This window comes from Pistacia vera, unplaced genomic scaffold (genome assembly GCF_008641045.1).
Source record: "Pistacia vera cultivar Batoury unplaced genomic scaffold, PisVer_v2 Contig1434, whole genome shotgun sequence".
In the NCBI taxonomy this organism is placed as follows: domain Eukaryota; kingdom Viridiplantae; phylum Streptophyta; class Magnoliopsida; order Sapindales; family Anacardiaceae; genus Pistacia; species Pistacia vera.
The window spans coordinates 59,579-71,271 of record NW_022195505.1 but is presented as its reverse complement, the minus strand read 5'-3'; the positions used below and the strand labels follow the sequence as shown (position 1 = coordinate 71,271).

Genomic DNA, 11,693 nt, shown 5'->3' with positions numbered 1-11,693 from the left:
TAGGTTAAAATTAACATCAAGTGTCCCTGAATTGAACAAGGTAATTTAGTGTCTATTGAACAAATTGAAATTGATAACTGTTTTGTCCCTAAATTGGACAAAAATACTATTTAATATCTTTATATTGAAACTTGTGTCCTTTTTTTTTTCATTTTATGAAAAGGTTGTACCTAAATTGATAATATACCACATTTGAAAGCCAAAATCTTTTAGAAAAATTGAACATTAATCGATTTCAGTTACATAAAATTACATTGATTTACGATTTACTTAATTTTGCATGGAACCAAAATTGAGATTAACAAATTGACTTCAACATGATATTAAAGCTAATAATTTAATATTAGTCAGTGTAGTCTAGAGGAAAGAGTTCCTCACGGAACATCATCGTGAAAGGATGGTCATAATGCATCTGGAATGATCTGATTTTTTTCAAAAAGGAGTTTTTGAATTGATCTAGTCTCAGCAGGATGATCAAACATATTATGGACGAGGTCATATGGATAAGACAAATGAAATGTGACTTGATACTGAGAAAAATATAGGTCATTAGATCTGATAGAGTGATGTCTGTGAAAAAATATTATAGACCATGCTATTTTGGTAGACATATGACCTTTGTATCGGGTAAGTTAGTGAGCAATAGTGAATATAAAACAACTACGTAAATAGAGAACATGAATATAAATGAAGAACATGTACATAAATGAAGAACAAGAACATAAATGAAAACATAAATATTAAACATGTTAAAGAACATAAATTAAAATATATATGAGATCTCTTGCTATCTATAACATTATCAGAGTATTACAACATCCTTGAGGTTGAGGGAAAGTTAACAATATAAAAGAAACATGGAAGAAATATACTAAAGATGTGTAGAGAAAGTACGGAAGTATAGAGAAAATATGGAAGAGAAAGTGAGATAACAATTTCCTAACACGATAGTAAAGAGAGATGTCTCATCTATTTCAAGTTCGAACCGCCCATATCTCAGTTTCACTCAATAAAATCTGTTGTTTCGAAATAATAGTGGACATTTTGTGCTTCAAATGTTAATTGATGTGGAAAATGACAGAGTTACGGAAAAGTTTATACCGAATTTGTGTACTGAATGATATAACAAAATCCTGATCGTTGATTAATATTAATTGATAATAAATCAACGATCAAGATTTAACTACGTCATTCGGTGCATAAATTCGGTGTATACCCGTCGGTAACTGTAGCATTACTCTAATTGATGTAGAGATTTATCATCTAAAATATTATTTACATATATTTTATAATTTGGGGTTTTGGTTTTAAAGTTGAAAAATGCTAGCCTTATTCACTCCCTCTACTCAATTCTCTTAGAGTATCTCCAAAAGACTCTTTATATGACTCAAATTCTTTATTATAAAGAGTTCATCCATAAAAACAAGAATCCAACAGACTCTTTATCTTTAAAATATAAATTAGAGAGTGAGTTTGACTCTCTACATCCTAATTTTACTTAATAAACTACAAGTTTTTATGTATTTTATTTATTGATTATCTCTCCTATTAAGTCTCTCTTTTAAAAATAAAAAGCATCTTCATTCAATTTAAAGAGTTTATTGGATTTAAATAAAAATTATATTCTTTATATTTAAAAATTAATGATGATGCTCTTTATTTATATAAAAGATGCTCTTCAAAATAAAGAACACCATTGGAGATGCTCTTACTCACTTTTGTTAAAATGACATATGATATTCGTATTATACTTATGGTATCCTTATTATGCTTTATATTTACAAAGGTGAATAAGAGAAGTGAGTAGGGAGAGTCAGTAAGGCTAGGATTAGTCTTTAAAGTTTCACTTTGGATATGGATGCAGGTAGGACATCGTAGTTTACTTTTACAGTAAGTAGGCGATAATTGAAGAGAGTTCAATTTCAAATTGTACCTATTCTTGCTAATTTTTCCTCCTTGAACTGCAGAAAGCTCGAATTTTGAGTCTTCAAGGTAGGCTTCCACTGGAGTTGGTGAACCTTCCCTATCTAGAAGAAATGTAAGAACAATTTATCATCTCTGGTTAACACTTTTCGGGAAGGGTGTACCCCATTATTTGTTTTGAGATCTTTATATAATTACTACTTTTCTTCATAATTGTGTTTGTTATGTGTCTTCTCATTAATAGATTTCTAACCCCCGTATGTTGAATTGCTTAAGGTACTGTTCATGTGCCTTCAGCAACGGTCGTTCCTTAGAAGCGTTACACAAGATGGAACGGGAGTTCCAGGTGTGTGAGGATTTCGCGGTTTGGCATGGCATCGTGTATCTGTGTTTGGATGCTCTATTGGCTGAATCCTAACACCTACCCTGCGTCCAAATAAGAATATTATCAAATTTAAATAAGAAAAAAGTTGAAGACATAAAAGACCCATTTCTCACCCGTATCTAATTCCCTATCTCTCTAATCCGGTCTCTTTCATTTCTCCGGTTCTCCCCTTCAATCTTAGCCTGAATCAAGTGAATCCGACATGAATCAACCCTTTCCAACGGTTACCGACTGAAATTTCCCGACCCGGCAACCTTCGCTTAGTTTCTCTCAATTTTACTCGCCACAACAGTTCTCCGGTTCCAGTAAGTGCATTTTGAGGCTTTTTTTTTTTTACTCTCCTTTGCATTATTGTTTATCTTCAATGTGGTTTCTTTATGTACCGTGTTCTTTCAATGAGAAATTGTCCGACTGTGTTCTTATTAACGGCACGGTTGTATGTTTTAGGTTAACGGCTGACGGAAAGTTCCTGTGGACGGAGGGATTTCAACAGAAGGAGATTCTCCGTTTCACTGTGGACAGTAATAAAATTAAAATCAGAGCAATTATAGAGAAAGAAGATGGAATCTACCGTGGTGGGAGAAGTGATGGTTTAGTGAGGAAGGATTTTGTTTTCTGCTTCTTTCACGAGAGTCTCGAAGACTATTGTGCCAAAACCTCCGTGAATATCTTGATTTGGTAAGTTCAGTAGAAAGTTATTTTACTTGTTTATTTATTTTTATTTTTATGCCTTATGTTTGTTTTTATTTATGTGATAGGTAGGCCGAAGAGGCCATTTATTTTTCAGAATTCGTTTGGTGGGAAGAAACCGGCATCAAAGGTTTTTCTGGATAATATCAAACCACTGTTATTTATTTATTTAATTTATTTTTAGTTGTTTTATTTAACAACTGGAACATTATGTTCAGTAGACGAAGGAAATTGCCAAGCTGTTGGGTTGTTTTTAATTCTTATCAGCGCTGGTGTTACAATGTAGTGTCGACCATGTGTTTGTAGAAATTATATGAAGCTTTTTATCATATGATTTTTTTAACAATAAGTTGTTCATGATAGTATGAAACATTGTTTCTAGAAATTATCTGAAGCTCCTTTTGGCTTGCGAATTGGTTTGATCTTGAAGCTGCAGGCATTGATAGGTCAGTTTTGTAAATTGGTTGTAGTGGTTAATTACTTGCCTGACATTGCCTGACTCTTTGTGCTGCACAGCAACGTCAACTTAGTTACTATTAGCTGTTTGCACTTGGTGATAGTACCAGCCATAAGGTATTGGAGGTTCATAGCATTCAGCACCTAGAAAACATATTTATAAGCTTAAGTTAACATATGCATGTTTTGTTTGACTTTCCAATAGTTTTATCTGCTCTTTGTCTCACGCATTGTTTGTGTGGTGGTGAGTCTAAACCTGCCATTGAGCTCATGATCAAAGTATGTATCAGTCTTTAGTCTTTGGTCTTCAATGTTTAAATCTATAGATGCTTAACTGCAATGTTTATCTTATTGGAATAGGTTCCTATCTAGTTTCATTATGAGCTCTATGTTAGTTCGAATCAATATCCTGTTAACTCTCAATAAAGAACTGTGTTTCCATTTTTCAATTGCATATATACCATATGATGATACTATCTATTCTTGCCTCTCTTTGTATTCACATTAGGAACTTCTTTTGCTTTCTTTTGTTTGCTATGGTCTCAAATATGCTTTTTGTTTCATAGTTAGAAGTTGCAAGCATGAAGGGACTTTGTGGGTTTTGGTGAATCTGTTAAAAGAAATCCCAATGTTGAAAGAGATGTTATAGTTGGAGTTTTAGAGATTGGAATCTGGCCTGAATCAGAAAGTTTCATTGACGAAGGTTTCATCTTGCTCCCAAGAAGTGAAAAGGTTCTTGTGAAGGTGGCAAAAAACTCACTTGCAACAAGTAATGTGAGTTGAACATTGTGGTAAGGAGAAGTCTTCTTGGGTAGATTTGAGTTTCATGTGAATTTACGCTTAGTTTTTTTGTTTCCCTTGTATGTAGTATTGTCTATGTAATATGATTGCTGGTATAATTTGTTCTTGCAGCTCAAATACAGAATCCAGACATCTATTAGAAGCATCTTTTTGCTCAGACGAGGTTGCTAATATATACTCAAATACTGTATAATTAACATTCAAATGTGGTTGTTAATAAATCAAAACCTGGACGCAAGAAGTCAAGATGACATAGAGATCTTCGTGTCGTATATTCCCACAAAACCGTGCAAACCTTCCAATATTCCCGTGACCTCCTTGTCGTTTTCACGATTTTAGAATTGTAGCGTCGTTGCACTACTCTAGTGACCTCTGTGTTGTTTTCAATATTTAAGAATGGCAAAAAACGACGCTACGGCAGCGTTATTGCACTATTTCAGCGATCTCTGTGTTGGAACAAGTAATGTTTGCAGCTTTGGAGCGGTGCAACGTGTGTTGGATTTGGTCAATGCAGATTACATAAGCCATAATATTTTATTGGATAGCCGATTACATCCACCCTGAAATGACTCCAACTACGACGTGTTCTATTAATGTAGAATGGCGCTGGTGGGTGGCATCGGAAAGTTACAGTTACGGCGAGCCTACAACGACAAACTGCAGTACAATTTCTGGCGTCATTCTTCGGCTCCAGTAGTGCCTACAAGGCATGAAAGCTAAAGCATGCTGCTATAGTAATTATGTGGTGCCTTACTTGTATTGTGTCTATTTCATGCTTCTGCCATGTCCATACCAAAGTCCATACCGTGCAGAGCTTTTATTGACAGCCACATTTGTTAATATTCAAATGCGGTTGTTAATAAGGTCTACACATCACCTCTAATCTGAACTTAACTGAAAAACGACTGCTGTCTGAACAAACTCCTATCGCTGCAGCAACCATTTTTATTGCTGCAGGGGTCGGTCTTCAACTTCATGCTTGCCATCTTCTTGCCGCAACATTACATTTTTTAAGCCAGGCATCTTCAACTTCTACCAAAAGATTCATACTTCAACAAATATTACAATGATTTAAGATAGTTAAGCTTAACAAAATATGATCTTTTGTTGTATAGATTTTAGAATGAGATTTCATCTATATCTTACTAAAGTATTACTCTGTATGCTCTTTTATTTCTGGTCAAAATCCGACAGTTTTGATCATGCACTTGGAAAAATATATTATACTGATACTAATGATTGCATTATATATGTTCCAAATTATCAATCACTCCATATTAATTGTGGGGGCCCAAATGTGACTATAAACAATATCATGTATGAAGGTGCTAGACATGGAGCCGTATTGAATTGTTTTGGTTCTACTCTTATCGATTCAGAGTGCATAAGAAACCTTACATCAACGGAAGATCTCTGTCTACTCAATCTTGAGACCGTATCTTTGAACCCTAGTGAGAGTTCTTTGATTTTACATGATAGTTCTTGAGCTCAATTTACATATGATGAACTACAGAATCATTATAGATTTTTTTTTTTTTTGGTCCTAATTAATATTTATATTGCGATTGTGAACCATCATAGCTGGGATTTTTGGATTCTGACTAATATGTCGCTAATGCATTTATCATTGTAAAGAAACATTGAAACCTAATACCAAGATTATAGACTTCCATCATTTAACTTGTTAGTGTTCTGATATTCTCCTTATTAATTACACCACATTTATGTTATAAATTTTCTCTTGAAATCTCACTTAATACCAAGATCAATATAGACTTCCATCAAATTCTTCGAAAAATTCAAATAATATTTAAATTTTAAAATTGATTTTATTTTATTTTTTTTTGATAGAAAAAGAATCTTATTTTTTTTTAATAATTCATTCCAATAATTGGGTTTTACATATGGAAATAAGATGAGAATAAATTTCGATTAAATTTTAATTTACCCCCTAGTAAATATAAATTATACATTTGTTATTCTAAAAGTACAAAAGCTTTTGTTTCTAGGCTTCAACCCAAAATGTTTCCAAACTGTTTTTTAATAACTTAGAAGCCCACAAGATATTTAATTAGTCTTCACCTCTCCTTCTCAAGTAATGAGAGATATTACAAAATTTTTATTATATATAAAAAATATGATTTCATAAAAAAAAGAAATAGAAATAAGAAAATAGTCCTAAAATGTAAACTAATAAAGAATATATATATATATAATTTAATACTTAATAAATTTGAAATTCAAACCTAAAAATCATTTCTTGTAAATTTGAACATGAGATATAAAAATCTAAGAAGGAATTAAAATTGGTCTATTTAATTACTGGAGTGAGCAATTAAAACATGTTAAAACGTATAGTGTTCTTTATAGTAATTTAATTTAAATTAAACCTGTCAAAAGTTTTTTTTTTTTTAAAAAAAAAGTTAAAATGGGAGACTATTAAAAGAAAAGGTTAGAACTAAAAATCATGACCCATATTTTATTTATGATTTCCCCACCGCGTGATTATAAAAACCAAAATTTGGTCCAAATGAAAGGAAATAAAGGCTCCGTTTGGTTCACAATTGGGTGTTTTTGGGAAAAGTTTTCTGAAAAAAGTTAAAAAAAAGTTGAATTGGGCGGGTATTACGATGTAGGATTTATAAATTAATAAAATACCCCCTATATTAGTTTATTTACAAAATACCCCCTATAATAAAATCTTAAAAGTTAACAAAAACACCCTCAACCCAATGTCAAATACGGACAGCCGGCCACCACCACCGGAGGGTGGCCGGGTTCACCGTATTGGCACATAAACAGCTGGATCTTGCCGGTCATGCGCCGATATGGCCTTTGCCGGCCAGATCCACGGTGGATCTGGCCGACAAAGGCCAGATCTACGGCCAGATTTGGCCATATTTTCTCGTCAACGATGACCAACAAACGGTCGTCGTTGATGGTCAACGACAACCGTTTGTTGGCCGTCGTTATAAACTGTTACGGCCAAAGATCTAGCTGTCAACGACCAGATCTTTGGCCTTAGATCTGGCCTTTTCCGGTCAGATCCATGATCGGCGTACTACTGGCTAGATTCAGCCGGTAGTGCGCCATCCTAACAGATTCCGGCCATTTTCTGGCAGTGGTGGCCGAAATCTGGTAAATATGAATTACTGGGGTGTTTTTGTAATTTTTAAAAAAATATTTAGGGGTATTTAATTAAATTATAAAATTTAAGGGGTTTAAAAAAAGTTGAATAATATTGGGAGTAGTATTTCCAAAAATCAAAGTTTTTAGATATTTTACTGTTTAACTTTTTTGGGAATACTAAAAGTAGTATTCCCAATTGGCAACCAAACGGAGCCAAAGTTTGCCCAAATTTGGCTCTAAGGAAGTAGCACGGAAGCTCAAGTGAGAAGACAAAGAACTTGAAGAAAGAAAGATGTAACATAATGTGCAGTCTTCAAGGTCTTTTTTCAGTACTTAAAGCTTAAATTATAATTACTTGATTTGTAAAGATGGTAAAGATTTAAGAGAAAGGGAGCTAAGTGACGAACATTTGTTATAGAAGCAGAACTACTCACATAAGAGGAAAATCTTAACCCTAAAAGACAAAGACTTTGACTAGAGTGTCAATTACATTATTAGAATTTCATTGCTTAACATAACATCATTTTCTTAGCAGAAGAAAAGGCGAAACTAGTGTCCACATGGTGACATGATCAAGGGGGCAAGTAGCTGAAAATTTATGTGTAGAATTTCTCAACAAACAACAAACCTGGAATTGGAGACTTTTCAAGCACCAAGTCTTGTACGTTACAAGAGCCCGATTATACAGATATGTATATGTGGAGTTGCATTCACGATATTTTAAACATTATAATTGATTACAATGCAAGCGTGAGGACAATTCTATCAAAACGAGAAACACTTGACTAAGAGATTCTTTAGTTGATGAATTCTCAGTTCTCATCCTCCAATCATGCATAATATCATGTTCATTAATTTTAAAGAAGGTTGATTTTCATTATAATTATAGACAAGAATTGTTTCTTTCTCTTCCTCTTTCAATTACAACATCAATATTCAATATTCATCATAATCATGATGACAAAGACTTTAACTAGAGTGTCAACTACGTTATTAGAATTTCATTGCTTAACATAACATCATGTTCTTAGCGGAAGAAGAGACAAAATTAGTGTCCACAAGGTGACATGATCAAGGGGGCAAGCAGCTGAAAATTTATGTGTAGAATTTCTCAACAAAACAACAAACCTGAAATTGGAGACTTTTCAAGCACCAAGTCTTGTACGTTACAAGAGCCTGACCATACACATATGTATATTAGGGGTGGAAAAATCCGGTTAACCGGACCGGTTAACCTGTTGTTTGAACCGAACCGGTTTTCGGTTTTAAAAATAAATTGAACCGAAACCGGTCCGATTTCGGTTAGAAACCGGTCCGATTTCGGTTATAAACCGAACCGAAAATTCGGTTCGGTTAATCGGTTAACCGGTTTTTAAACCGGTTAATTAAAATTTATGATGGGCTGCCTTTTTCGGCCCAATTCGGTCACCATTATGGGCTGCATTTTTTGGCCCAATTCAGTCCCTTTTATTTTTTTTTTCCAGGTTTAATAACGTTGAAACTTGAAACACCAAGATCCAAAATCAAACAACTGAGTCATTTCTAACCAAATAACAATTGATTCTCAACTCCAAAATCATTATTCATTGATTGATGAAGTAACACAAAAAACTTGTAGTTCTAAATCATTCATTCTAAGTTCTAACTAACAAATACACAGCCATCAGTACATATACAAGAATTAAAACCAAAATCTTCAATGTCAAACCCCAGATCTGAAAACGTGACAACACAGATCTGAAAACCCACCGGCAACAGACGACGACGGCGACTGCGACTGAGCGACGACGACGTGAGAACGCAGATCTGAAAAAAGAAGAGACAATGAGAGTCTGACAGAGAGTGAGAGGCAGAGAGTGAGAGTGAGAGACAGAGACTAAGAGAGAATGAGACTGAGAAAACTGAAGGAGAAGAGATGGAGAAGAAGACGAAAAAAAGGTGAAAAGTGAAAAGAACTGAGACTGAGAAAACTGAAGGAGAAGAGATGGAGAAGAAGACGAAAAAAAAGGTGAAAAGTGAAAAGAATAAAGGGAGAAGAAGAAGATGAAAACGAAAGAGAAAAGTAAAGGAGAAGATGATGATGAAAAAGGAAGTTGAAAGAGAGAAGTGACGGAGAAAGATGAAAGAGAAAAGTGAGGAGAAGATTGAAAATGATGGAAAAGATAGATGAAAGAGAAAGTGGCGGTGGGCTTAATTATAATAATATGTATTATTTATTTTTGAGACCGGTTTTATATTTCGGTTTCGGTTAACCGGTTTAAAAATACATATAAACCGAAAAAAGAACCGATTAATAGGTTTATGAATTTTTTAAACCGAAAACCGAACCAGATTTTAGAAAAACCGAATTTTCGGTTCGGTTTTCGGTCCGGTTTTCGGTTCGGTTCGGTTTTCGGTCTTTTTTTTCCACCCCTAATGTATATGTGGAGTTGCATTCACGATATTTTAAACATTATAACTGATTACAATGCAAGCATGAGGACAATTCTAGATAATTGTAGATTTTATGTCCTCTAAGGTCTGTCTGCCAAAAATTTCCATGACTGAAGATGCTTCTTCAGCTTGGTTTGATAACTTAACGCTATAGACGTCTTTTCTTTTTCTAAATTCTTACAAGAGTGTTACTTGATATAGGTTTTAGAATGAGATTTCACTATAAAACAAAGACCTTAACTAGAGTGTCAATTACGATATAGTGTTTAATTAAATGTCCTACTCTGCAAAGACCTTGAGTAGGTGTCAACCACGGCATATTAATTATCCACGTGATCAAGGGGCAATTTCATAAAATTTATGTTTAGAATTTCTCCACAAAACAAAAAATTGGAATTGAAGACTTTTCAAGCACCAATGTCTTGCAAGTAACAAGATCTTGACCATACACATATGTATGGAGTTACATTCACCATACGATGAACGTTAGAGTCGTCACCTTCAGATCAACATCTATTTCCATCAGACTCCATTCACCTGTCGATACTATGTGAGCTATTAATTATCTAATTAGAGTTGCTATGTACAGTTAGAAAATTGAAGTGGTCCACCTTTGTGTTTTTCAAATTACATTGTTAAATAAGGAATGAATGCAAGCTAGAGACGCTTTTAAGTCAAGTCTAATACGTCAGTGCATACATGCATCTGACATTACAACAACTCGACCAGAATTCAAGAGGAAGCTCAACCGCCCAAACATTTCTTCAGATAAAACGTGGTTTGGATCTTCCACCACGTCTGCACATGATCTATACTCTATCAATTCATAGTGCACAAGAGACCTTACATCGATGGAGGATCTTTGTCCACTCAATTCTAAGACCATATCTCTGAACCCATGTGGGAGTTCTTCGGTTTTACATAATGTTCTAGAGTTTAATTTATGTTAGATGAACTATATAATTATAGATTTTTCGTCCTTTTAAGGCCTGTCTGCCATAAAATTTCATGACTGAAGATGCTTCTTCAGCTTGGTTTGAAGACGTTTTGTAATAATATTTCTATGTTAGTGTAATTTTTTAACAAGGCCATCCATTCTCAAACTAGGCGTATTTATTCTGCTTTATTCAATCTGGGGATATGTAAAATTACTCGATGCTTGAACATGTTATGTCAATGTTGTATATTATTATAAGTTCATCTTATTTTTCATTATTATCATATAGGTGAAGCTACCCGTCCAAGTTTTACAAAAAAATTTCAAATTCATACGTAATAATATCTTTTCACCCGTTAAAATTTATATTTTGACGATTTATTTATTTATTAAAATTTGTAGTTTAACCCCTCCAAATTTAACTCTACCACTTATTATCATTATTATCATTGGTAATTACAAGAGTATAATTTTAGTGAAACAATGAAACTTGTAGCATTTAACAATATCATACATTTACTTTTCCCCTCTAATAAAAAATACCAAAATCAGGTCCAAAGACGAGGCAATAAAGTTGGCCCAAATTTAGTTCTAAGTAAAAGGAAGTAGCAGTAAGCACACAGAAGCTCAAGTGAAAGAACTTGAAAGAAAAGATGTAACTTAATGGGCAATCTTCAAGGTCTTTTTTCAGACAAAGACCTTGACTAAAGTGTCAATTACGTACGTTATCAGAATTCCATTCTTTAACATAACATCATAGTTTTTTAGTGTCCACATGATGAAGGTGTCGAGAAAGTTACAGAAAATTCATGTGTGAAATCTCAGCAAAACAACAGACATGGAATAAACGAAGATGGAGACTTTTCAAGCACCAATATCTTGTAAGTTTCACATGTATCTTCAAGGTTTTTTTTTCAGTAGTTAAAGACAAAGACCTTG

General features: G+C 33.7%; 1 long non-coding RNA gene across 6 annotated transcripts; it reads left to right on the top strand.

Annotated features, from left to right (window-relative positions):
- Positions 1-1,849: 1,849 nt before the first annotated feature.
- Positions 1,850-4,412, top strand: LOC116123618. Of its 6 annotated transcripts, none has more exons than XR_004127065.1 (5): positions 1,850-1,864; positions 1,968-2,038; positions 2,200-2,613; positions 2,756-2,986; positions 3,067-3,364. It is a non-coding gene; the product is annotated as an uncharacterized LOC116123618 (long non-coding RNA). The 6 variants fall into 6 exon arrangements; XR_004127064.1 differs by lacking the exons at positions 1,850-1,864; positions 3,067-3,364 and adding exons at positions 3,381-3,444; positions 4,021-4,412 and having other exon boundaries at positions 1,884-2,038; XR_004127063.1 differs by lacking the exons at positions 1,850-1,864; positions 3,067-3,364 and adding an exon at positions 4,021-4,412 and having other exon boundaries at positions 1,885-2,038.
- The last annotated feature ends 7,281 nt before the right edge of the window (positions 4,413-11,693 follow it).